Raw genomic sequence first — 23,814 nt, forward strand, 5'->3', positions numbered from 1 at the left:
AGAAATGATTCTGGACATCGAATGACAGAATTTTGCAAGACCAACGACTTCTTCATTGCAAATACCTTTTTTCATCAATGTAAACAGTGACTATACACATGGACCTTGCCAGAAGGAATACACAGGAATCAAATCAACTACATCTGTGGAAAGAGACAATGGAAAAGCTCAATATCATCAGTGAGAAAAAGGCCAAGGGCTGACTGTGGAACAATCAATTGCTCATAGGCAAGTTCAAGTTGAAACTGAAGAAAATTAGAACAAGTCAACAAGAGACAAAGTATGACCTTGAATATGTCCCACCTGAATTTAGAGACCATCTCAAGAATAGATTTGACACATTGAACACTAATGACTGAAGCCCCGGTGAGTTGTGGAATGACATCAAGGATATCATCCGTGAAGAAAGCAAAAGGTCTTTGAAAAGACAGGAAAGAAAGAAAAAACCAGGATGGATGACAGAGGAGACTCTGAAACTTGCTCTCGAAAGTGAAGCAGCTAATGGAAAAGGAAGAAATGAAGTAAAAGAATTGAACAGAAGATTTCAAAGGGCAGCTCGAGAAGACAAAGTAAAGTATTATAATGACATATGCAAAGAGCTGGAGATAGAAAACCAAAAGGGAAGAACATACTTGGCGTTTCTCAAGCTGAAAAAACTGAAGAAACAATTTAAGCCTCAAGTTGTAATAGTGAAGGATTCTATGGGGAAATATTACATGACACAGGAAGCATCAAAAGAAGATGGAAGTCTGCTCAAAATCTGATGGGCGAGGCTGGGGGCCAAGATGGCGGACTAGGTGGACGCTACCGCGGATCCCTCTTGCAACAAAGACTCGGAAAAACAAGGGAATCGATCACATACATAACAATCTACGAACTCTGAACAAAAAGCACAGACTTAGAGACGGAAAACGAACAAATATGGGCAGACAGCGACTGTTTTCAGAACTAGGAGCCAGCGCACCAGGCAGGTGACCTTCGGAGCTCGATCTGGGGCAGAGCCCAGGCGGGCAGACGGCACAGAAAGGGGGCCCACCCCTTCCCCCCCGAACCCATCCCGGGAGGAAGTCTAGCAGGTTGGCGCGGGCGGCGTAGGGGCGCAGCCGGAGGGAGAAGCACCCGGGAGGCAGTGACTGATCTGGGAGGGGGGAGAACAGCGTCCCAGCTGGAGTGCCGTCCCGCCAGGAGTTAGGCGAGAAGCCGACGGGGCGCGAGCGGGGGGGGGGTCAACTATATTTCCCTAAAGTGACCCCAGGGCGGGGCCCACACGTTCGTGCGGGAGGACGCACACCCAGTCCGCGCGTGTGGCACGGCACACCAGAGGGAGAAATCCCCGGAAGTGTCTGGTCTCAAAACAGGGAAAGCAGCATCCCAGACGGGGAGCCATTCCGCTGGGAACTGGGCGCGTGGGAGGGGCATGAGCGCGGGGTCCATTTTTATTACCCTGAATTGACCCAGGGGGCGGGACCACCTGGTCGTGCGAGTGACGCCCTCCCAGTTTGCATGAGAGGTGTGGCACACCGGAAGGAGAAGTCCCCGGGAGGAAGTGATTGGTCCCGAAGCGCAGAAAGTAGCGTCCCAGACAGGGTGCCATCCTGCCGGGGCTTGGGCGCGCGCACGAGCGGGGCGTGAGCGCGGAGTCCATTTTTATTGCCCTGAATTGACCCAGGGGGCGGGCCCACCTGGCCGTGCAGGTGACGCCAACCCAGTTCGCGCGAGAGGTGTGGCGCTCCGGAAGGAGAAGTCCCCGGGAGGAAGTGACTGGTTCCCGAACGGGGAAAGCAGCGTCTCAACCCGGAAGTCATCCCGCTGGGATTTGGGCACGCGCACAGGCGGGGCGTGACCGCGGGACCTAATTATAATCGCCTGAATAGACCCTGGGGGCGGGCCCACCCGTTCGTGCGGGAAACGCCCACCCAGTGCCCACGAGCAGTGCCGCGCACCGGAGGAAGTCCCCAGGAGGAAGTGACTGGTTTCCAGAGCAAGGAAAGCAGTATCCTAGTCAGGGACCCGTCCAGCCCGGATTTTGGCGAACAGGGGTGGAGCGTGAACGTGGTGTTCAGCTCTATATTCTGTGGTGCTACACTCCTAGCTCTCAGATCCCTCCCCCACCCTCCCCAGGCGACCCCATTAACATCCGAATACCCGGAGCCAGAGAGAGAATTCAGATAGGGATCTGACTGCATTTTTTTTTAGCTGACTACTTGGAAAATCTAGTTTCCCAGTGATGGCTCGGAGACAGCAGTCCATATCAAACCACATAAAGAAACAGACCATGACAGCTTCTCCAACCCCCCCAAACAAAAGAATCAAAATCTTTCCCAAATCAAGATACAATCCTGGAATTATCAGATACAGAATATAAAAAACTAATTTACAGAATGCTTAAAGATATCACAAATGAAATTAGGATAAATGCAGAAAAAGCCAAGGAACACACTGATAAAACTGTTGAAGAACTCAAAAAGATTATTCAAGGACATAGTGGAAAAATTAACAAGTTGCAAGAATCCATAGAGAGACAGCATGTAGAAATCCAAAAGATTAACAATAAAATTACAGAATTTGACAACACAATAGAAAGTCAGAGGAGCAGACTCGAGCAATTAGAATGTAGACTGGGACTTCTGGAGGACCAGGGAAACAACACCAACATAGCTGAAAAAAAATCAGATAAAAGAATTAAAAAAAATGAAGAAACCCTAAGAATCATGTGGGACTCTATCAAGAAGGATAACCTGCGAGTGATTGGAGTCCCAGAACAGGGAGGGGGGACAGAAAACACAGAGAAAATAGTTGAAGAACTCCTGACACAAAACTTCCCTGACATCATGAAAGAAGAAAGGATATCTATCCAAGATGCTCATCGAACCCCATTTAAGATTGATCCAAAAAGAAAAACACCAAGACATATCATCATCAAACTTGCCAAAACCAAAGACAAACAGAAAATTTTAAAAGCAGCCAGGGAGAAAAGAAAGGTTTCTTTCAAGGGAGAATCAATAAGAATAAGTTCAGACTACTCAGCAGAAACCATGCAGGCAAGAAGGGAATGGGACGACACATACAGAGCACTAAACGAGAAAAACTGCCAACCAAGGATCATATATCCAGCAAAACTCTCTCTGAAATATGAAGGAGAAATTAAGATATTTACAGATAAACACAAGTTTAGAGAATTTGCAAAAACTAAACCAAGACTGCAAGAAATGCTAAAGGAGATTGTTTGGCCGGATGACCAATAATATCAGGTACCAGCACAATACAAGGTCACAAAACAGAACGTCCTGATATCAACGCAACTCAAACAGGGAAAGCACAAAAACAAACAAATTAAGACTAATTCTAATAAATAAATAAATAAACAAAATAATACACACAACAGGAAATCATGGAAATCAATAGATAAACGATCAAAATAATCAAAAAGAGGGACTAAATATAGGAGGCATTGAACTGCCAGATGGAGAGTGATACAAGGCGAAACAGAAGGATACAAGTTAGGTTTTTACTTAGAAAAATAGGGGTAAATAAAAAGGTAACCACAAAAAGGAATATCAATTCCATAACTCAAGAAAAAAGCCAAGAAAAACGTAACGACTCAATAAACACAAAGTTAAACATTATGAAAATGAGGATCTCACAAGCTACTAAGAAAAACGTCTCAGCACAAAAAAGCATGTGGAAAAATGAAATGGCCAACAACACTCATGAAAAGGCATCAAAATGACAGCACTAAAAACTTACTTATCTATAATTACGCTGAATGTAAATGGACTAAATGCACCAATAAAGAGACAGAGAGTCACGGACTGGATAAAAAAACACGATCCATCTATATGCTGCCTACAAGAGACACACCTTAGACTTAGAGACACAAACAAACTAAAACTCAAAGGATGGAAAAAAATATATCAAGCAAACAATAAGCAAAAAAGAAGAGGAGTAGCAATATTAATTTCTGACAAAATAGACTTTAGACTTAAATCCGCCACAAAGGATAAAGAAGGACACTATATAATGATAAAAGGGACAATTGATCAGGAAGACATAACCATATTAAATATTTACGCACCTAATGACAGGGCTGCAAGATACATAAATCAAATTTTAAGAGAACTGAAAAGTGAGATAGACACCTCCACATATATAGTAGGAGACTTCAACACACCACTTTCGGAGAAGGACAGGACATCCAGTAAGAAGCTCAATAGAGACACGGAAGACCTACTTACAAAAATCAACCAACTTGACCTCATTGACTTATACAGAACTCTCCACCCAACTGCTGCAAAGTATACTTTTTTTTCTAGCGCACATGGAACATTCTCTAGAATAGACCACATATTAGGGCATAAAACAAATCTGTGCAGAATCCAAAACATCGAAATATTACAAAGCATCTTCTCAGACCACAAGGCAATGAAGCTAGAAATCAATAACAGAAAAACTAGGGAAAAGAAATCAAATACTTGGAAAATGAACAATACCCTCCTGAAAAAAGACTGGGTTATAGAAGACATCAAGGAGGGAATAAGGAAATTCATAGAAAGCAACGAGAATGAAAATACTTCCTATCAAAACCTCTGGGACACAGCAAAAGCAGTGCTCAGAGGCCAATTTATATCGATAAATGCACACATACAAAAAGAAGAAAGAGCCAAAATCAGAGAACTGTCCCGACAACTTGAACAAATAGAAAGTGAGCAACAAAAGAACCCATCAGGCACCAGAAGAAAACAAATAGTAAAAATTAGAGCTGAACTAAATGAATTAGAGAACAGAAAAACAATGGAAAGAATTAACAAAGCCAAAAGCTGGTTCTTTGAAAAAATTAACAAAATTGATAAACCACTGGCTAGACTGACTAAAGAAAAACAGGAAAGGAAACAAATAACCCGAATAAGAAACGAGAAGGACCACATCACAACAGAACCAAATGAAATCAAAAGAATCATATCAGATTACTACATAAAATTGTACTCTAACAAATTTGAAAACCTAGAAGAAATGGATAAATTCTTGGAACAATACTACTTACCTAAACTAACACATTCAGAAGTAGAACAACTAAATAGACCCATAACAAAAAAAGAGATTGAAACGGTAATCAAAAAACTCCCAACAAAAAAAGTCCTGGCCCAGGTGGCTTCACTGCAGAGTTCTACCAAACCTTCAGAGAAGACTTAACACCATTACTATTGAAGGTATTTCAAAGCATAGAAAAAGACGGAATACTACCCAACTCATTCTATGAAGCTACCATCTCCCTGATACCAAAACCAGGTAAAGACATTACAAAAAAAGAAAATTTTAGACCTATATCCCTCATGAACATAGATGCAAAAATCCTTAACAAAATTCTAGCCAATAGAATCCAACAACACATCAAAAAAATAATTCACCCTGATCAAGTGGGATTTATACCAGGTATGCAAGGCTGGTTTAATATCAGAAAAACCATTAATGTAATCCATGACATAAATAAAACAAAAGACAAAAACCACATGATCTTATCAATTGATGCAGAAAAGGCATTTGACAAAGTCCAACACCCATTTATGATAAAAACTCTCACCAAAATAGGAATTGAAGGAAAATTCCTCAACATAATAAAGGGCATATATGCAAAGCCAACGGCCAATATCACTCTAAATGGAGAGAACCTGAAAGCATTTCCCTTGAGAACGGGAACCAGACAAGGATGCCCTTTATCACCGCTCTTATTCAACATCGTACTTGAAGTCCTAGCCAGGGCAATTAGGCTAGACAAATAAATAAAAGGTATCCGGATTGGCAAGGAAGAAGTAAAGTTATCACTATTTGCAGATGACATGATTATATACACAGAAAACCCTAAGGAATCCTCCAGAAAACTACTGAAACTAATAGAAGAGTTTGGCAGAGTCTCAGGATATAAAATAAACATACAAAAATCACTTGGATTCCTCTACATCAACAAAAAGAACACCGAAGAGGAAATAACCAAATCAATACCATTCACAGTAGCCCCCAAGAAGATAAAATACTTAGGAATACATCTTACCAAGCATGTAAAAGACCTATACAAAGAAAACTATAAAACTCTGCTACAAGAAATTCAAAAGGACACACTTAAATGGAAAAACATACCCTGCTCATGGATAGGAAGACTTAACATAGTAAAAATGTCTATTCTACCAAAAGCCATTTATACATACAACGCACTTCCAATCCAAATACCAATGTCATACTTTAAGGGAATAGAGAAACAAATCACTAATTTCATATGGAAAGGAAAGAACCCCCGGATAAGCAAAACATTACTGAAAAAGAAGAAGAAAGTGGGAGGCCTCACCCTACCTGATTTCAGAACCTATTATATAGCTACAGTAGTCAAAACAGCCTGGTACTGGTACAACAACAGGCACATAGACCAATGGAACAGAATTGAGAATCCAGATATAAATCCATCCATTTAAGAGCAGCTGATATTTGACAAAGGACCAGTGTCAGTCAATTGGGGAAATAATAGTCTTTTTAACAAATGGTGCTGGCATACCTGGATATCCATTTGCAAAAGAATGAAACAGGACCCATACCTCACACCATGCACAAAAACTAACTCCAAGTGGATCAAAGACCTAAACATAAAGACTAAAACGATAAAAATCATGGAAGAAAAAATAGGATCTACCCTAGGAGCCCTAATACAGGGCATAAATAGAATACAAAACATTACCAAAAATGATGAAGAGAAACCAGATAACTGGGAGCTCCTAAAAATCAAACACCTATGCTCATCTAAAGACTTCACCAAAAGAGTAAAAAGACCACCTACAGACTGGGAAAGAATATTCAGCTATGACATCTCAGACCAGCGCCTGATCTCTAAAATCTACATGATTCTGTCAAAACTCAACCACAAAAAGACAAACAACCCAATCAAGAAGTGGGCAAAGGATATGAACACACATTTCACTAAGGAAGATATTCAGGCAGCCAACAGATACATGAGAAAATGCTCTCAATCATTAGCCATTAGAGAAATGCAAATTAAAACTACGATGAGATTCCATCTGACACCAACTAGACTGGCATTAATACAAAAAACACAAAATAATAAATGTTGGAGAGGCTGCGGAGAGACTGGAACTCTCATACACTGCTGGTGGGATTGTAAAATGGTACAACCACTTTGGAAATCCATCTGGCGTTATCTTAAACAGTTAGAAATAGAACTACCATACAACCCAGAAATCCCACTCCTCGGAATATACCCTAAAGATACAAGAGCCTTCACACAAACAGATATATGCACACCCATGTTTATTGCAGCTCTGTTTACAATAGCAAAAAGCTGGAAGCAACCAAGATGTCCATCAACGGACGAATGGGTAAATAAATTGTGGTATATTCACACAATGGAATACTACGCATCGATAAAGAACAGTGACGAATCTCTGAAACATTTCATAACATGGAGGAATCTGGAAGGCATTATGCTGAGCGAAATGAGTCAGTTGCAAAAGGACAAATATTGTATAAGACCACTATTATAAGATCTTGAGAAATAGAAAAAACGGAAAAGAACACATACTTTTGTGGTTACAAAGGGGGGAGGGAGGGAGGGAGGGAGGGAGAGGGCTTTTTATTGATCAATCTGTAGATGGGAACTGCTTTGGGTGAAGGGAAAGACAACACTCAAAACAAGGAAGGTCAGCCTCATTGGACAGGATTAAAAGTAAAGAGGTTTCCGAGATAAAATGAAAGCTTCAAAGGTCAGCGAAGCAGGGGCTGGGGTCTGGGGAACTTGGTTTGAGAGGACTTCCAAATCAATGGGCAAAACAATTCTATTATGAAAACACTCTGCATCCCACTTTGAATTGTGGCACCTGGGGTCCTAAATGCCAACAAGCAGCCATCTAAAATACATTAATTGGTCTCAACCCACCGGGAGCAAAGGCAAAGGAAGAACACCAAGGTCACACGACAACTAAGAACCCAAGAGACAGGAAGGGCCACTTGAACCAGAGACCTACAATATCCTGAGACCAGAAGAACTAGTTGGTGCCCGGCCACAATCGATGTCTGCCCTGTCAGGGAACACAACAGACAACTCCTGAGGGAGCAGGAGACCAATGGGATGCAGACCCCAAATTCTCATTAAAAGACCACACCTAATGGTATGATTGCGACTAGAGGAATCCCAGAGACAATGCTCCCCAGAACTTCTGATGGCACAGGACAGGAACCATCCCCGAAGACAAATCATCAGGCATGAAAAGGACTGGTCAGTGGGGGGGAGAGAGATACTGATGAAGAGTGAGCTAATTAAATCAGGTGGACACGGGAGAGTGTGTTGGCAACTCTTGACTGGAGGGGGGATGGGAAGATAGAGAGAGAGGGAAGAAGGTAAAATTGGCACGAAACGAGAGACTGTAAGGGCTGACTCAATAGGGGGAGAGTAAGTGGGAGAAGGGAGTAAGATGTATGAAAACCTACATGTGACAGACTGATTGGAATGGTAAATGTTCACTTGAAGCTTAATAAAAATTAAAAAAAAAAAAAAGAAGATGGAAGGAATACACAGAGTCATTATACCAAAAAGAATTGGTTGACACTCAACCATTTCAAGAGGTAACATATGATCAGGAACCGATGGTACTGAAGGAATAAGTCCAAGCTGCACCAAAGGCATTGGGGAAAAACAAGGCTCCAGGAATTGACAGAATATTGACTGAGATGTTTCAGCAAACAGATGTAGCACTGGAAGTGCTCACTAGTCTATGCCAAGAGATTTGGAAGACAGATATCTGGCCAACCAAATGGAAGAGATCCATATTTATGTCTATTCCCAAGAAAAGTGATCCAACCGAATGTGGAAATTATCAATCTCATTAATGTCACATGCAAGTAAAGTTTTGCTGAAGATCATTCAAAAACAGCTGCAGCAGTATATCGACAGGGAACTGCCAGAAATTCAGGCCAGATTCAGAAGAGGATGTGGAACCAGGGATACCATTGCTGATATCAGATGGATCCTGGCTGAAACCAGAGAATACCAGGAGGAAGTTTACCTGTGTTTTATTGACTATGCAAAGGCATTCAACTGTATGGATCGTAACAAGTTATGGATTACCTTGCAAAGAATGGGAATTCCAGAACACTTAATTGTGCCCGTGAGGAACCTCTGCATAGATCAAGAGGCAGTTGTTTGGACAGAACAAGAGGACGCTGCGTGGTTTAAAACCAGGAAAGGTGTGCGTCAGGATTGTACCCTTTACACATACCTATTCAATCTGTATGTTGAGCAAATCTAAGAAATTGGACCATATGAAGAATGGGCATCAGGATTGGAGGAAGACTCTGTGACAGTCTTCGTTATGCAGATGACACAACCTTGCTTGCTGAAAGTAAAGAGGACTTGAAGCACTTACTGATGAACATCAAAGACCACAGCCTTCAGTATGGATTGATTACACCTCAACATAAAAGAAACAAAATTCCTTACAACTGGACCAATACGCCACATCATGATAAATGGAGAAAAGATTGAAGTCATCAAGGATTTCGTTTTAGTTGGATCCACAATCAATACCCATGGAAGCAGCAGTCAAGAAATCAAAAGACACATTGTATTGGGCAAACCTGCTGCAAAGGACCTCTTTAACCTGTTGAAAAGCAAAGATGTCACCTTGAAGACTAAGGTGTGCCTGACCCAAGCCATGGTATTTTCAATTGTATCATATGCATTCGAAAGCTGACAGTGAATAAGGAAGACTGAAGAAGAATTGACACCTTCGAATTGTGGTGTTGGTGAAGAAATTGAACATACCATGGACTGCCAAAAAAGCGGACAATTCTGTCTTGGAAGAAGTACAACCAGAATGCTCCTTACAGCAAAGATGGCAAGACTGCATCTTACATACTTTGGACATGTTGTCAGGAGGGCTCAGTCCCTGGAGAAGGACATCATGCTTGGTAAATTACAGGGTCAGCGGAAAAGAGGAAGACCCTCAAAAAGTTGGATTGACGCAGCAGCTGCAACAATGGGCTCAGGCATAACAACGATGGGGAGCAGGGTGCAGGACCAGGCAGTGTTTCGTTCTGTGGTACATAGGGTAACTACGAGCTGGAACCGACTGGATGGCACCTAACAACCAACTAATAGCAACAACTGAACTCTGACAGAACAGGGCATTAAGGGTCAACTGAACTGAAGGAAACCAGCATTGGGAGAGAGATCTTTAAATGTGGGTTTGGGCGCTAACCAAAAGGTCAGCAGTGTGAATCCACCAGCAGCTCCTTGGAAACCGTATGGGGCAGTTCTACTCTGTCCTATAGGGTTGGGATGGGTCAGAAGTGACTCTCTGGCAATAGGTTTTGTTTTGTTTTGGGGCAGTAGGTATTGGAAAGGATCACAGAGACCATTGCATCCACAGAAATCTGTTCTTGTTTTGTTGGTTGGTTTGTTTTCATTTAAAGGACGCTTTCCTTTTTCTGGAAACCCTGGTGGCGTAGTGGTTAAGAGCTACGGCTGCTAACCAAAGGGTCAGTAGTTTGAATCTGCCAGGCGCTCCTTGGAAACTCTATGGGGCAATTCTACTATGTCCTATGGGGTCGCTATGAGTCGGAATCGACTCAATGGCATTGGGTTTGGTTTTGGTTTTCCTTTTTCTACATTCCCTTAATGTTCAGGATTGCAGCTCTGATTATGCTTGATCTTATTATTATTATTTTGTTCATGATATATTTTTTCCATAAATAACTCTAAGACTATTTTCCCTCTTTTTCCATTTAACATATAGGAGAGTGTCTATATATAGAAGATTCTCCATAAATATTAGTTGAATAAGTCAATATATATTTTCAACTTCCCATAAATGAAATTCTCAAATAAATATTTTCAGAGAAATAAAAATATAGTAACACAAGTTATTAAAATTTTGTATGGATCCCAATTAAAAATCTGTATGAACTTTAATAATAACTCTCTAAATTGAATTTAAGGAGTCTGGGTGGTACAAACAGTTAATGTGCTTGACTGCTAACGGAAAGTTTGAGTCCACCTTAGAGGTGCCGAGGAAGAGAGTCCCGGTGATTTACTTCCAAAAAATCAGCCATTGGAAACCCTGCAGAACACATTTCTACTCCGACACACATATGGGCTCGATGAATCAACTCAACAGCAAATAGCAGTTGTTGGTACAAGTTAAATTTACGTAAATCAAGATTTTTGCCTACAGAGCTAGTAGCATTTTTAGGTAGAAGTATATTTCCTTATTCTAAATTTATAAAGCTTATCCCTCCGGGTCTTTACATACTGCATTAAAACCTACTTAGAGGATATGGCTCAGATGTAAGTAATCAAATTTTCAGGTTTTTAAGCATCTGTGTTTTAATTTGTCCTTGTGACTCTATCAGCCATCTGATTGTTTTCCTGCAAATCATTTGACCTACTTTTCAAATAGAAGATAACTTTTTATATTTATTCCCTTCCCTACCAATAGCCAGATAATAAAAATCTCCTGAAAAATCTTTATTTCTCAGTGAGATTGTTTGACATATATGAGTTTATCATCTCTCTGAATAAATTTACTAGGGAAATCATATATGACAGAACCCCAAATATATCCTTAGAATACAAATACAGGTGACTATTACATGGTGAAGTGATTAAGAACTATGGCTGCTAACCAAAATGTTGGCAGTTTGAATCTACCAGTCACTTGTTGGAAACCTTATGGGGCATTTCTACTCTGTCCTGTAGGGTCGCTATGAGTCGGAACCGACTTCACAGCAAAGGGTTTAGTTTTTGGTTAGAATGTAATATTACGTTTCAAAAATAAGAAAATTCACAAGATAAGTTTTCTTTTTTTTAAGCATTTGCATAATAAAGTGTTTTTCCTTTTTTTTGCTGTTGTTTGTGGCAACAGTCCTTAAGACAAGCTGAAAGCAGAACTTTGGATGGAGAGGTAAAGCAAATTGTTAAATACTGTTGATGTGGCTCTGCTCTTAATGGAATTTGCAATACTATAACACATGAAAATAACAACAACCCATTGTCTTCAAGTCCATTCCAAGTCATAGTGACCCTATAGGACCCTATAGGACAGAGTAGAACTGGCCCATCTGGTTTCCAAGGAATGGCTGTTAGATTCTAAGTGCCAACGTTTTGGTTAGCAACCAAACTCTTAACCAGTGCTCCACCAGGGCTCTGCGATAGCACATAGATGCTTTTGAAATGATGTTTCTAATATTTCTTTCTGTAAGAGGGCCAAAACCAGGACATACTGTTTTAGTATCTTTGTTAACAAAAATAACTATTTATAACTTTTATATTAGACCTGTATTTTAGATATAAAAATGTTTATAATGATATTATCCAAATTTGTATATGAAACAGAATTAACAAGTTTGCAGTGTGAGATTAGTTACAAACTTACTCCCTGTTATTTTAACATTTCCCTCCATTTGAACAGTCAACAAGAAATTCCTGTAACATAAATGCATCATAATTGTGTGCACAGATCAGCCAGCCCATCAGTTAACCTCAGAGGACCAGCTGATAATCGGATGAATTCTACCTGTAATGGCTGCTAACCAAAATGTCGGCAGTTTGAATCCACCAGCCACTCCTTAGAAACCCTGCGGAGCAGTTCTACTCTATCCTACGGAGTCGCTATGACTCAGTGGCAATAGGTTTGGTTTGGGATTTTTTACTGAGACATTTATACAAATCTACTGCTATTCTCTCTCTTTTTTTTTTTCAAATGACATTTAAAATACTTGAAAAAAATAGCTTTCTCTTTTAGTGAATTTTAAACAAAATGAACATCTTAGTTGTTACTCTCTTTGAACTACAGTGCTTACAGAAGAATCATTAATTTTCAGATTAACACCATTTCAATTTTTCTTTTTATGAAATTCTATTAAAACTTTCTAGTCAAACAGTAGAAAATATGGAACAAAAGCTTTGAGGTATATGTACTTTTGTATGGTAAACAGGAGTCATGATACCACAGTGGTTAAGAGCTCAGCTGTTAACCAAAAAGTTGGCAGTTCAAATCTACCTTGGAAACCCTATGGGGCAGTTCTACTCTGTCCTATAGGCTCACTATAAGTCTGAAGCAACTCAATGGCAATTTTTTTTTTTTTTTTTTTTTTTTTTAGTGCTACTGGTTCACCTTCTTGACTGCCCTTGGAAGGACCAGTCATGAAATCAAAGGATGTACTGTATTGTGCAAATTTGCTACAAAAGACCTCTTTAAAGCAATCACCTTGAGGACAAGGTGCGCCTGACCCGAGCCATGGTATTTTCAGTTGCCTCGTGTTCATGCGAAAGCTGGACGGTGAATAAGGAAGACTAAAGAAGAATTGTTGCCTTTGAACTGGGGTGTTGGCAAAGAATATTGAATATACATGGACTGCCAGAAGAATGAACAAATCTGTCTTGGAAGAAATACCGCCAGAATGCTCCTTAGAAGCAAAGATGGTGAGACTTTGTCTCACATACTTTGGACATGTTATCAGGAGGGACTAGTCCCTGGAGAGGGAAATCATGCTTGGTAAAGTGGAGGGTTAGTGAAAAAGAGAAAGACCCTCAATGAGGTGGATTGACACAATGGCTATAACAATGGGCTGAAACATTGCAAAGATTGTGAGGATGGTGCAGGACTAGGCATTGTTTTGTTTTGTCATATGTAGGGTCACTATGAGTCGGAACCAACTCAAAGGCAGCTAACAACAACATCAGAAATGGCTTGCTAACTCTGTGTTCCTAGACTTGGTCAGAAATACTGTATGCATTATCAACTGCCTAAATGTTGTTGATTACTATAAAAGAAATATTAAACATAAAAAAGGCCTTCAGCATGGGTAATGAGAGATGAAATATTTTGGATTAAATATTTTGACTCATTATTTATGTTGTTTCAAATCAACGATCCAGAAATGCACTCAGCCTCTTTTAGATTTATCAGTAAAATCTTTAAATAATAAACCTCATTCTTTTTTGTACTTTCAATTTCAGTCACATCATAGAAGTGTGGAATGGATAATGAGATGGATTAGGCTTTGCCTTACAAAGTCCTCCAAATTGGCTGCGTTACTATCCTTAATAAACAGATCTTTATATTAATGAAAGATGTAGAAACGAGTGTCACTATTTGTTTTTACTGAGTTGAGAAGTAATTTTTCTCATTTCTGTTAAAATGAATCCAAAGTTTCATTTGGGAAGAACTTCATAATTGACAGCTGTTAATCAGAATTAAATATGACAGTGAAGACAGAGAGGGACATTTTCAGGAGAAATTCATTTTGTTAGGATTCTTTGGCAAGGGGACAATTAGGAAGAAAAACGTAGCTGGCACAATGATTAAAAGCAACATTTCTTATTAAAAAGCTTTAGCAGACAGTTGGAAAATTTCTTTTAAGATTTGCGCTTAAGGTTAAAAAAAATGTGATGGGAGGAGGATTTCCATAATTTAAAATCGTATTGAAAATATGGGCACGTATTCTTCTTGGCATGGAAATTCAGACACAGTTTTAGCTGTCTGCCTGTTGAGTACTTGGCCTTTCCAGTGCAATCCATTATATGCAATCTGTAAACAGTGGAAAATGGTAACTATCATTACCAGGTGGTTATTTGCAATGCAAATTCTGAACACTGACTCATTGCTGGTTGGCTCTGGCAGTTGCCAAACAGCTGGGTTTTGAACCTTAAAACAGAGCATAGCCAACACTATAATTCCATGAGAATTTCTCTAAACATATTAATTTTTCTTTCTAATATCATCCATCATGACTGTGCATAGCACTTAGGAGCCCTATGTGGTTTTGGAGACACGATAAAATTGAGTTAGAAAGGTATGATCCTTCTTTAGAAAATGATGTTCAATGGAAGAGATGTCACATTCAACATTATTGGAATATGCAATAAAAATTTTCTAATTAAAAATTAAATTTTGCTTGTATTCACCATGCACTGCACTCACTCCATAACCATTTTTGGTCTGGGATTTGGCCCTATCATTTTACTGAAATTACTATTAAACATTACCAGTGACCGCCTGATCAAAACATTCCGCCTCTTTTTCCCTCCCAATCCTCATTCTTCTTGGTCATTCTGCATTTACTATTGGCCATTGTTTCCTTCTTGAAATGCTTCTGAGTTGCTATTATAAGGAATTATTCTAATACTTTAAATCTCTTACAGATTTTTCCTAATGGCATATGTTTTCTCTTTCATCCCTTAGAATGTCTTCCCAAAGATGTCCTTTTGAGCTCCTTGCCTAAACTACTTTGCTCAGGACTCCTTTCCATTCCTTTGGCTTTAAAGCAATCATGTAGGTGACTAATATGTAAGTAATCTCAGCACTTAGCCTCTCTCAAGTTCCATAGTCTGTTTTTCTTCAACTTAAATTCACTTTCAGTCAAAATTAAAAGTATAGTATTTTCTCCAAACCTGTCCCATGTCTTTCAGATTACTCCATTTCTGTAATAGCATCAGTACTTTGTCAAGACAGCCAGTGTTCAATCTTCAGAGATCCCTCACCTGCCCCAGTCATCTGCCACTAAGACTCGATTCTATTTTCAAGAAGTCTTTCATCTTTCAACACTCTCTGCCACAACATGTCCTCTGAATGTGCATGGGTCGTACAACGTAAGTGAAGCTTCATCAGTCTTGGCCTATCAGATTATTACTATCCTACTTCATCATGCCTATGTTCTAGTTGAATTCAATCTCTACAGTAATCCCAGTGTTCCCTCTTTATTTCATGTCTTGTATGTTCCTTGTCTCTTGTCAAGGTACTTACCATATTGCTTTATATATATATATATATATATATATGCATTTGTTGTTGTTAGGTGCCATTGAGTCAGTTCCAACTCATGGTGACCCTATGCACGACAGAACGAAACACTACATGGTCTTGAGCCATCTTCATAATCGTTGTTACACTGGAGCTCATTGTTACAGCCACTGTGTCAATCCATCTTTTTGACGGTCTTCTTCTCTTTTGCTGACCCTCTACTTTAAGAAGTCACTCTAGGACAAAAATTCTAATATCACCACTTAGTTGTTTTGACACTTTGGGAAAGTTACTTGGATTCTTGAACTTCTATTCTCCTATCTTTTAAATGGAAACACTAATGCATGCCTGAGTGTTTTTTGCTTGTTTATTTCAGGATAATGTAACAGCTCTAGCCCTAGTACGTACTCAGTGAATGGTAGTAATGATTATTATGTTGTCAGGCAACTTGCTGTCCACTGGCGCTGATTAAAACAATCATGCCCATTCCGTATTTAATAATCCATCACCCTTTACTGTGATCACCTTTTGCCAATAGACTGTGAGCTTGTAATGACACGGAGTGTGCCCTTCTTGTTCCCCAAGACATCTCCAGCGCTAGGCACAGAGCCCAGCATGTACTTTTGGTAGAAGTTGAAGAAAGAGATGTTGGATAAACAAACACGGTAGGTGTATAACAATTACTCATTCAATCATTCAGTTTTCTCAGCTTTTCCTTTGAAAGTTCTTCTAGAAAAAATAATAGACCAGTCTTGTCACAAAATAATTTAATTTCTCTATATTATGTTCACAAAATGAGTACCAACGAGTATTTTCCAAAAACCCATTGCCGTCAAGTCGATTCTGACTCATAGCGACCCTATAGAACACAGTAGAACTGCTCCATAGTGTTTCTAAGCAGTATCCAGTGGATTCAAACCACTGACCTTTTGGTTTGCAGCCAGGCCCTTAACCACTGCACTACCAAGACTCCTTAATCTCTACAGTAATCCCAAATTCCATTTTTTAAAGCTTTGTTAGCTTTTCTACTATTTCACTTAAATTCCAATAAGCACTTCATGACCAGACCAACCATTACAATATTCTTAAATGTAATATACAATTAGCGTTGGAACATTTAAATGAAAGCTTGCTGCAGGACAATTTACCTTTTTAGATACATCGTAAGAATAGGAGATGCATAAAATAAAAATCATCTTTGATCAAATGAACTAAACCAATGGGCTAAAAAAAAGCCTTTCAAATCCATGATGCTTGTGGTCTCTCACCTCCTTGCCATGTAGGTCTAAGAAGATACCAGAAGGGGTACAGTGGTTAAGTGCATGGCTGCTAACCCTAAGGCTGATGGTTCTAATCCACCCTCCACTCCTCGGGAGAAATATGTGGCAGTCTGCTTCTACAGAGACTAAAGCCAAAAAACCAAACCTGCTGCTGTGCGGTTGATTCTGACTCATAGCAACCCTATAGAGACTAAAGCTTTGGAAATCCTATGCGTTATTTCTACTCTGTTCTGTAGGGTCACGATGGAATATATATGCATAATAAAGGCACACATCATGTTTTGGTTTCTGCAAATACATATAAAATATTTACTTAATTTTGTAATGACGTTTTTAGGAAAATCTTCAAAATAAATGTTATGAACACTATCAGTTCAAGATGAGTTATTTAAAGAAATTATCTTACTGAACTAAATCCATAGCAGTATCAGATGATCTGTTTGCATTGATATGTACCCACAGTCATTTAGAAATAATTCTCCCTTCCTTAGGAACACTTCTAAGGATGAATGCCCATTTATTTTATGTTATGTTGGTACAATTTAATTGAGGTCTAAATAGGGTATTCTGACATGTGCCACCCTCATCTTTTTTTTTTTCTTTGTTGAGTCTATTTCTTTCTCTAAAAACAAACCAATGAAAACTAGTTGTCAATGTGCCCAATTTATGGTATCAAAACCAACTTTAATACAGAAAGGGCTTAAAATATTTGCTATTAGACAAAATTACTAAGCGTATGCTATGTACTAGCAATGGGAATTCATTTCTTTCCTTTGCATTATTTTTTAATTAGGGATTCTAAGCATTCCGAAACAACAAATACACAGGAGAGAAAGAGAAGGGGGCACACGTTGCAGCTACTTTTTTTTTTTTGGTAAGATGTTGAAGAAAAAAATATTTGCATCAATCAATTCCATTCAAAGTGAAATGTAAAAGACACCCGGAGCCCCCCTAATGAAGGCATTACCAGTATGAGGCATCTTTATTTTATTTTAGAGTGGTTTCCATTTCTCCTTTATCAGATGCCTATTGAATGCCTGGTGGCATAGTGGTTAAATGCTACAGCTGCTAACCAAAAGGTCAGCGGTTCGAATCCACCAGGCGCTGCTTGGAAACTCTATGGAGCAGTTCTACTCTGTCCTATAGGTTTGCTATGAGTTGGAATCAACTCGATGGCAAAGGGTTTGTTTTGGTTTTGTTTACTGAATGCCAAACAACAGGGGCTTCGAAGAGGGAATATTTAAAAAATGTAGTAGCACTGATGGCGTTAACATATTTAGAAGAAATAAAGCACTTCATAAACTCTGACCCAAATACATGTTATAAATTTGAAATGAGCTGCTCAAATGTCATCTATGCTGCTGATTATGGAATACCTACAAAATTAATGATATTGGCCTATTGTTTTAAGCAAAAGACCCTAAAGCCTTCATTTTTTATTTTGGATTTTTAAAAATTTATATACTGGGTATCAGGCCATATCTAAAATGGTGCTATGCTTAGGTTTATTAAGTGGCTAATGTTTTTTCAGCAGACCAATTCTTAATGATTGCTGTAACTTCACTGCCAATAAGTGAACTTATCATTTGTTCTAAATAGATCATTGTAACATTCTGTAATTTCATTTTTCTTCTACTAACATTCTGCATACAAAAAAATCTAACCTTTGAAACTTCAACTAAGTCTTCAGAAGCAAATTGAAAGAACATTATGCATCCATCCTGACAAAATACTAGATTTCTTAAATTGCCATGGGGTCTTTTAGGAAAAAATAGAGGAAATATTAAGCCAGGTATATAGTCAAAATGATTGTCAGATGTTGACAGTTATACTTTTTACCAATGAATATAAATCTCAGCAAATAAATGTCAGCACTGTATATGCGAAGAGCCTGAAATGCGTTCTCATAGTAAAGGAGATGAAGCCCTCGTGGCACAGTGGGTAAGAGAGCAGCTGCTAACCAGGAGGTTGGCAGTTTGAATCCACCAGCCACTCCCCAGAAACCTTATGGCACAGCTCTGCTCTGCCCTATAGGGTCGCTATGAGCCGGAATCGACTGGAAGGCAACATTTCTTTTCTTTTTTTTTTTTTTTTTAATTTAGCAAAGGAGATGATGTGAAATAATGATTTATGTTTCTAGATATGAAATTCTTTGGTGGATAAAGATCAGATAGTTGTTGCTAGCAAAGAATGAGAAAGTGTTTTTACTTTCCCCCCCCCCCCATCAAATCTTAACCCATTTATCTGGCTCATGGAGATAAAGATAAAGATAGGATCACTTATACTACAGCACTCATTAATAAAAATATACTACATAGGTTTTCTAAACTGTAATGGCAACATTTTTATTTCATTTTTGTGTGCAGAAAAGTGCTTATTTCAGAAGTCCTATAATAGGAACAAATGGTAATTGACTAATTTTGTGAACATAGATATGTTCTTCAGTTGTTTTAATTTGTACATTGTTCTTTAAGTAAACCTTTTCTACTCCCTGTGTGTATATGTCTGCTAGTAATAGCATGTCTAATGTAGTTAATTAATTAGCCTATTAATATTTCAAAACAGTAACAAGGGGAAATTTCTAATTTATTATGAGGAAAACCCCCAATAAACTGTCATATTTACTAAAAGAAAAAAAAAAACCCACTGCCATTGAGTCGATTCGGACTCATAGCAACCCTATAGGACAAAGTAGAACTGCCCCATAGAGTTTCCAAGGAGCACCTGGGGGATTTGAACTGCTGACCTCTTGGTTAGCAGTCATAGCACTTACCCACTACACCAGTAGGCATACTAAATTACTGTAACTTTATTAAGTATAATTTTATTATTTTCACAATTCCTTAATAAATAATATAGCATACTAATTCACACACACACAACCTACACACACACACAAACACCCACCCACACACAAATAGAGTGAATTTTTAACTGCAGGAGGTTTGCTTTACCATTCCTTGAGTTAAATACAGCAATTAGGTTTTATAACCTAAAAATAAATGTTATTTATGCCCAGACTTTATTGTATAAAATGAATGACTTCCTCTGAGCCATACACACAATTCCCATTCATTTAAACGGGGACCCCTAGAATATGTGAAAAGTATGTGTAAATTCTCACCTGAGGTAGGATGTACTTAGGCAATTTGTGTTTCCGTCACAAGGGATCTAATGTAAGTATTTTTCTTGTAAGCAAAGTATGATATTCTCTTTGCAAAGTTTATAGAAATATTGTGGGAAGTGACTCTAGAGAATTAATTAGTAGATTAACTGATCTGGCACTTTCTACAACATATTTTTGTGAAGGTTCTTAGGTGTAAATCTTGCCACAAAACTTCTCTCAAGTCAAATAAAGTTTAACGGATCTTCATGTCACCAGAAAACATTGTCAGGATCCAATGTGAAAAGGGAAGCATTGTTAGTCTTTGGGCTGTGCCGAGTATCTCTGTGGGATACTTTATGCCTGGGCATGAAGGACAAAAACAGAAAGGAGGTAAATACCAAGTTTCTTTTTCTACAGCTGTCTATTTTTCAAAGGCTCTATTCACTCTCTTTCCTGAAGATAATCCATGTGTTAAGTGTTCGGTTGTATTACTATGGATTACGCATACTTTGTGATACCTTCCATCCAAATTAAGAATGGTCACTGACTGCAGTGATGCAGAACAATGCATGGTATTTGCAACCACTCTTCTATTCTTAAAACTAACTTTTAGTTACTTGCTCCATGTAGTGGGAAGACTGGACACCAAAGCTCTCTCTGCTACAAGTCCCTGGATGCCCTATATTTCCTCTGCCTCTATGATGACTCCATTTTGTCACTTAATGAAGCAAGTGACACCATGCAGTACAGCAATTACTATAAACCTGGGATGATTTTGCTCCCCCGGAAGATATTTAGAAAAGTCTGGACACATTTTTTATTGTTGTAACTGGGTGCTACGTTTGATCTGGAGGAAGTACAGCCAGAATATTCCTTAGAAGCCAGGATGGCTAAACCTCGTCTCAAGTACTGTGGACATGTTATCAGGAGGGACCAGTCCCTGGAGAAGGACGTCATGCTGGGCAAATTAGAGGGTCAGCACTAAAGAAGACCCTAGATGAGATGGATTGACACAGTGGATGCAACAACGGGCTCAAATATAGCAACGATTATAAGGATGGCGCAGGACCGGGTAGTGTTTCTTTCTGTTTTATATGGGGTCACTCAGAATCGGAACTGACTGGACAGCACCTAACAACAGCAGCTATCTAGATTCAACACCAGGAATGCTGCTAAATTTAAATATGTATTCAATAAGGCACAGGACAACAACCCTACAACAAAGAATTATCAGGCCTTAAACATCAAGAGTATCAAAGTTCAGAGACCTTGATACAGAAAATTGTAAAGAGATTGTCAAGTAGGTAAGGGGAAGAAAGAATGAGGGAGAGAGGGAGGGAAGGAGAAATAGTCAACACACATTTGCCAAAGACATTAACTAGTGATATCTTTTTAAGTCACTGTTTTGTGAATATACAGACAGGTGTGTAAACACTATGATATGTACTCAGCCAATATAAAAAAAATTAACATTATTTTCTTATTATTAATAATCTCATTTAAGATATACTTAACTGAAACTTTTTGATTCCCAAATGTAAATCTCTCACAGAAGTCCTCACTCTGTGGAGTTATTTAAAAGGCAATATTTATGAGATACCTCACAACTAATCAGAAATTGAAATATAAAGCCTGGAAATCAATCATTACTAAGCATAAAATTTGTGTTAAAGAGGAATGTATTAGTTTTGGAAAATGCATAAATAGAATGCAGTGTAGAATACGAGAAAAAGTGATTTAAACTAGTATCTTATACAGTTGCATTTAATCTTGAATTATTAAAATGTTAATTTATGAGAGAGTCATGCTTTTTGTACAATAAAATGGTGACATAAATGAAAGTGCTTATGCCATGAAAAATTGGTACATTGCTGGTCAGAAAGAAAATGGCATTCTGAAAGCAATAATTTGGGTCTTGATTTGAGAAAATTTTAATAATTAGGAATTTTTCTATTCTCTTCCACTTATCCTTTACTGCCTGCTGTATCACATAAAATATTTCACTCTTTGCTTTTTACCCTTTTTTTCCTTCCAACCTACATCCCCGTTTAACTCAGTTACCTGGAGACTGTGAGACTTCAGAAGAAGCAAGACTTTGGGATCAAGTCAGTTAAGTTCAACATGGCCCTGTCTTTGAAGTCTCTGCCAGGCCAGCTCTTCTACCAGTTACCTAAGAGCCCTTTTCTGTCTATAATTTATTTCCTAAAGGATAAAAACAAGAAAACACTGAGATAAAAAAGCTGAAAATTGGCTTTATATTACCAAGTATATTCTTAAATTGTTGACACAAGTTTATGCCTTCATTTTTACTTTATGATTTAATCATTCATTGTAATGTGTATATATATAAATATATATATACCTAGTGCCTATATATATATATAATACCTGATATCTATCTATCTGTCTTTCTGTCTGTCTGTCTATCTATGGTCTAGCATCTAACTCCTAGAAGACTCTGAAGACATTGAACACACTTAATATTTGTAGTGGTACGTAGTTTGTACTGGTAATAATTAAGGGATTTTTTTTTTAAGTGAAATGACCTTTTTTTTTCCTTTCGTTCGTTATTTACTTGTTGTATTTTCAACCTACATTAAAGTCAGAATGTCGAAAGTCCAATAATAGACTATATTTTAAAACAAGAAGATACAGCCATACAGAACACAAATTCATACCTTCAAACGACAAACAAAATCCATTTTGGAAATTAATGACCGCACAGTATACTAACTAAAGATTTTTCTCTATAGAGCAAAGATCCATTAGACTTGACTCAACAAATTACTACATTAACATCTGGTTTGTGGCTTATATAAATACTAAGCATTATTTACATTTTGCTACATAAATGGAGTCATATTGTATAATTGCGTTTATAGCAAAATGTAGTCTTCAAAAGTGATAGTAAGCCTGTAGTGAGGCTTTTTCTTCACTCTATTAGCTAAAAATAATAAATGTTAATATCTGCTTCCATTTTCAAAGCTATAGCTATGATTCTAACTAATAACATGTTAACCCCAAATTAGTGAATTGTTATGCTCAAGAAAATTAAATTGTCATTTTTTGCAATTTAATGGTGGTGTATGGACAACAAAGATGAAAAGAAAAATTTGTTTTGGATGTAAAATTGGATATGAAATATTTCAGTAGAATATAGTAAAATGATTTTAACATAATACATTTAATATTTCTGTATAACATATATTTGCATACTTTAAATTTCCTTTTTTTTTAAAAAAAGGTTTGGGGTCATTTTAGATGGTAATTTTTAGAAAAAAATCTTAAATAGAACTTTGTGACAGTAGAGTAATATTTTTTCTTGTTTTGCCTTTTCAATTGAATATCATTAAAAGATTGCTATAAATCAATGCAAACTGGCCATTAAGATGATATTTAATATTATGTGTCATACAATCCAATCATTCAAAAAGTTCATTTCAACACATCTCTTACAACAATAATACATAAACTTTTTTTAGTACTTGAAGTATAATGGATTTCTGTATCCTCTGGTATGTCTATTATCTTCTACTAGTTATATATTTAGTGTATTGCCATTATATTTCCAAACCCTAGGTCATCTGTAATTATTTCCTGGAGGTCCACAACCTAATTGCGGTAAATTTAG

This window comes from Elephas maximus, chromosome 23 (genome assembly GCF_024166365.1).
Source record: "Elephas maximus indicus isolate mEleMax1 chromosome 23, mEleMax1 primary haplotype, whole genome shotgun sequence".
NCBI classification, from domain to species: Eukaryota; Metazoa; Chordata; class Mammalia; order Proboscidea; family Elephantidae; genus Elephas; species Elephas maximus.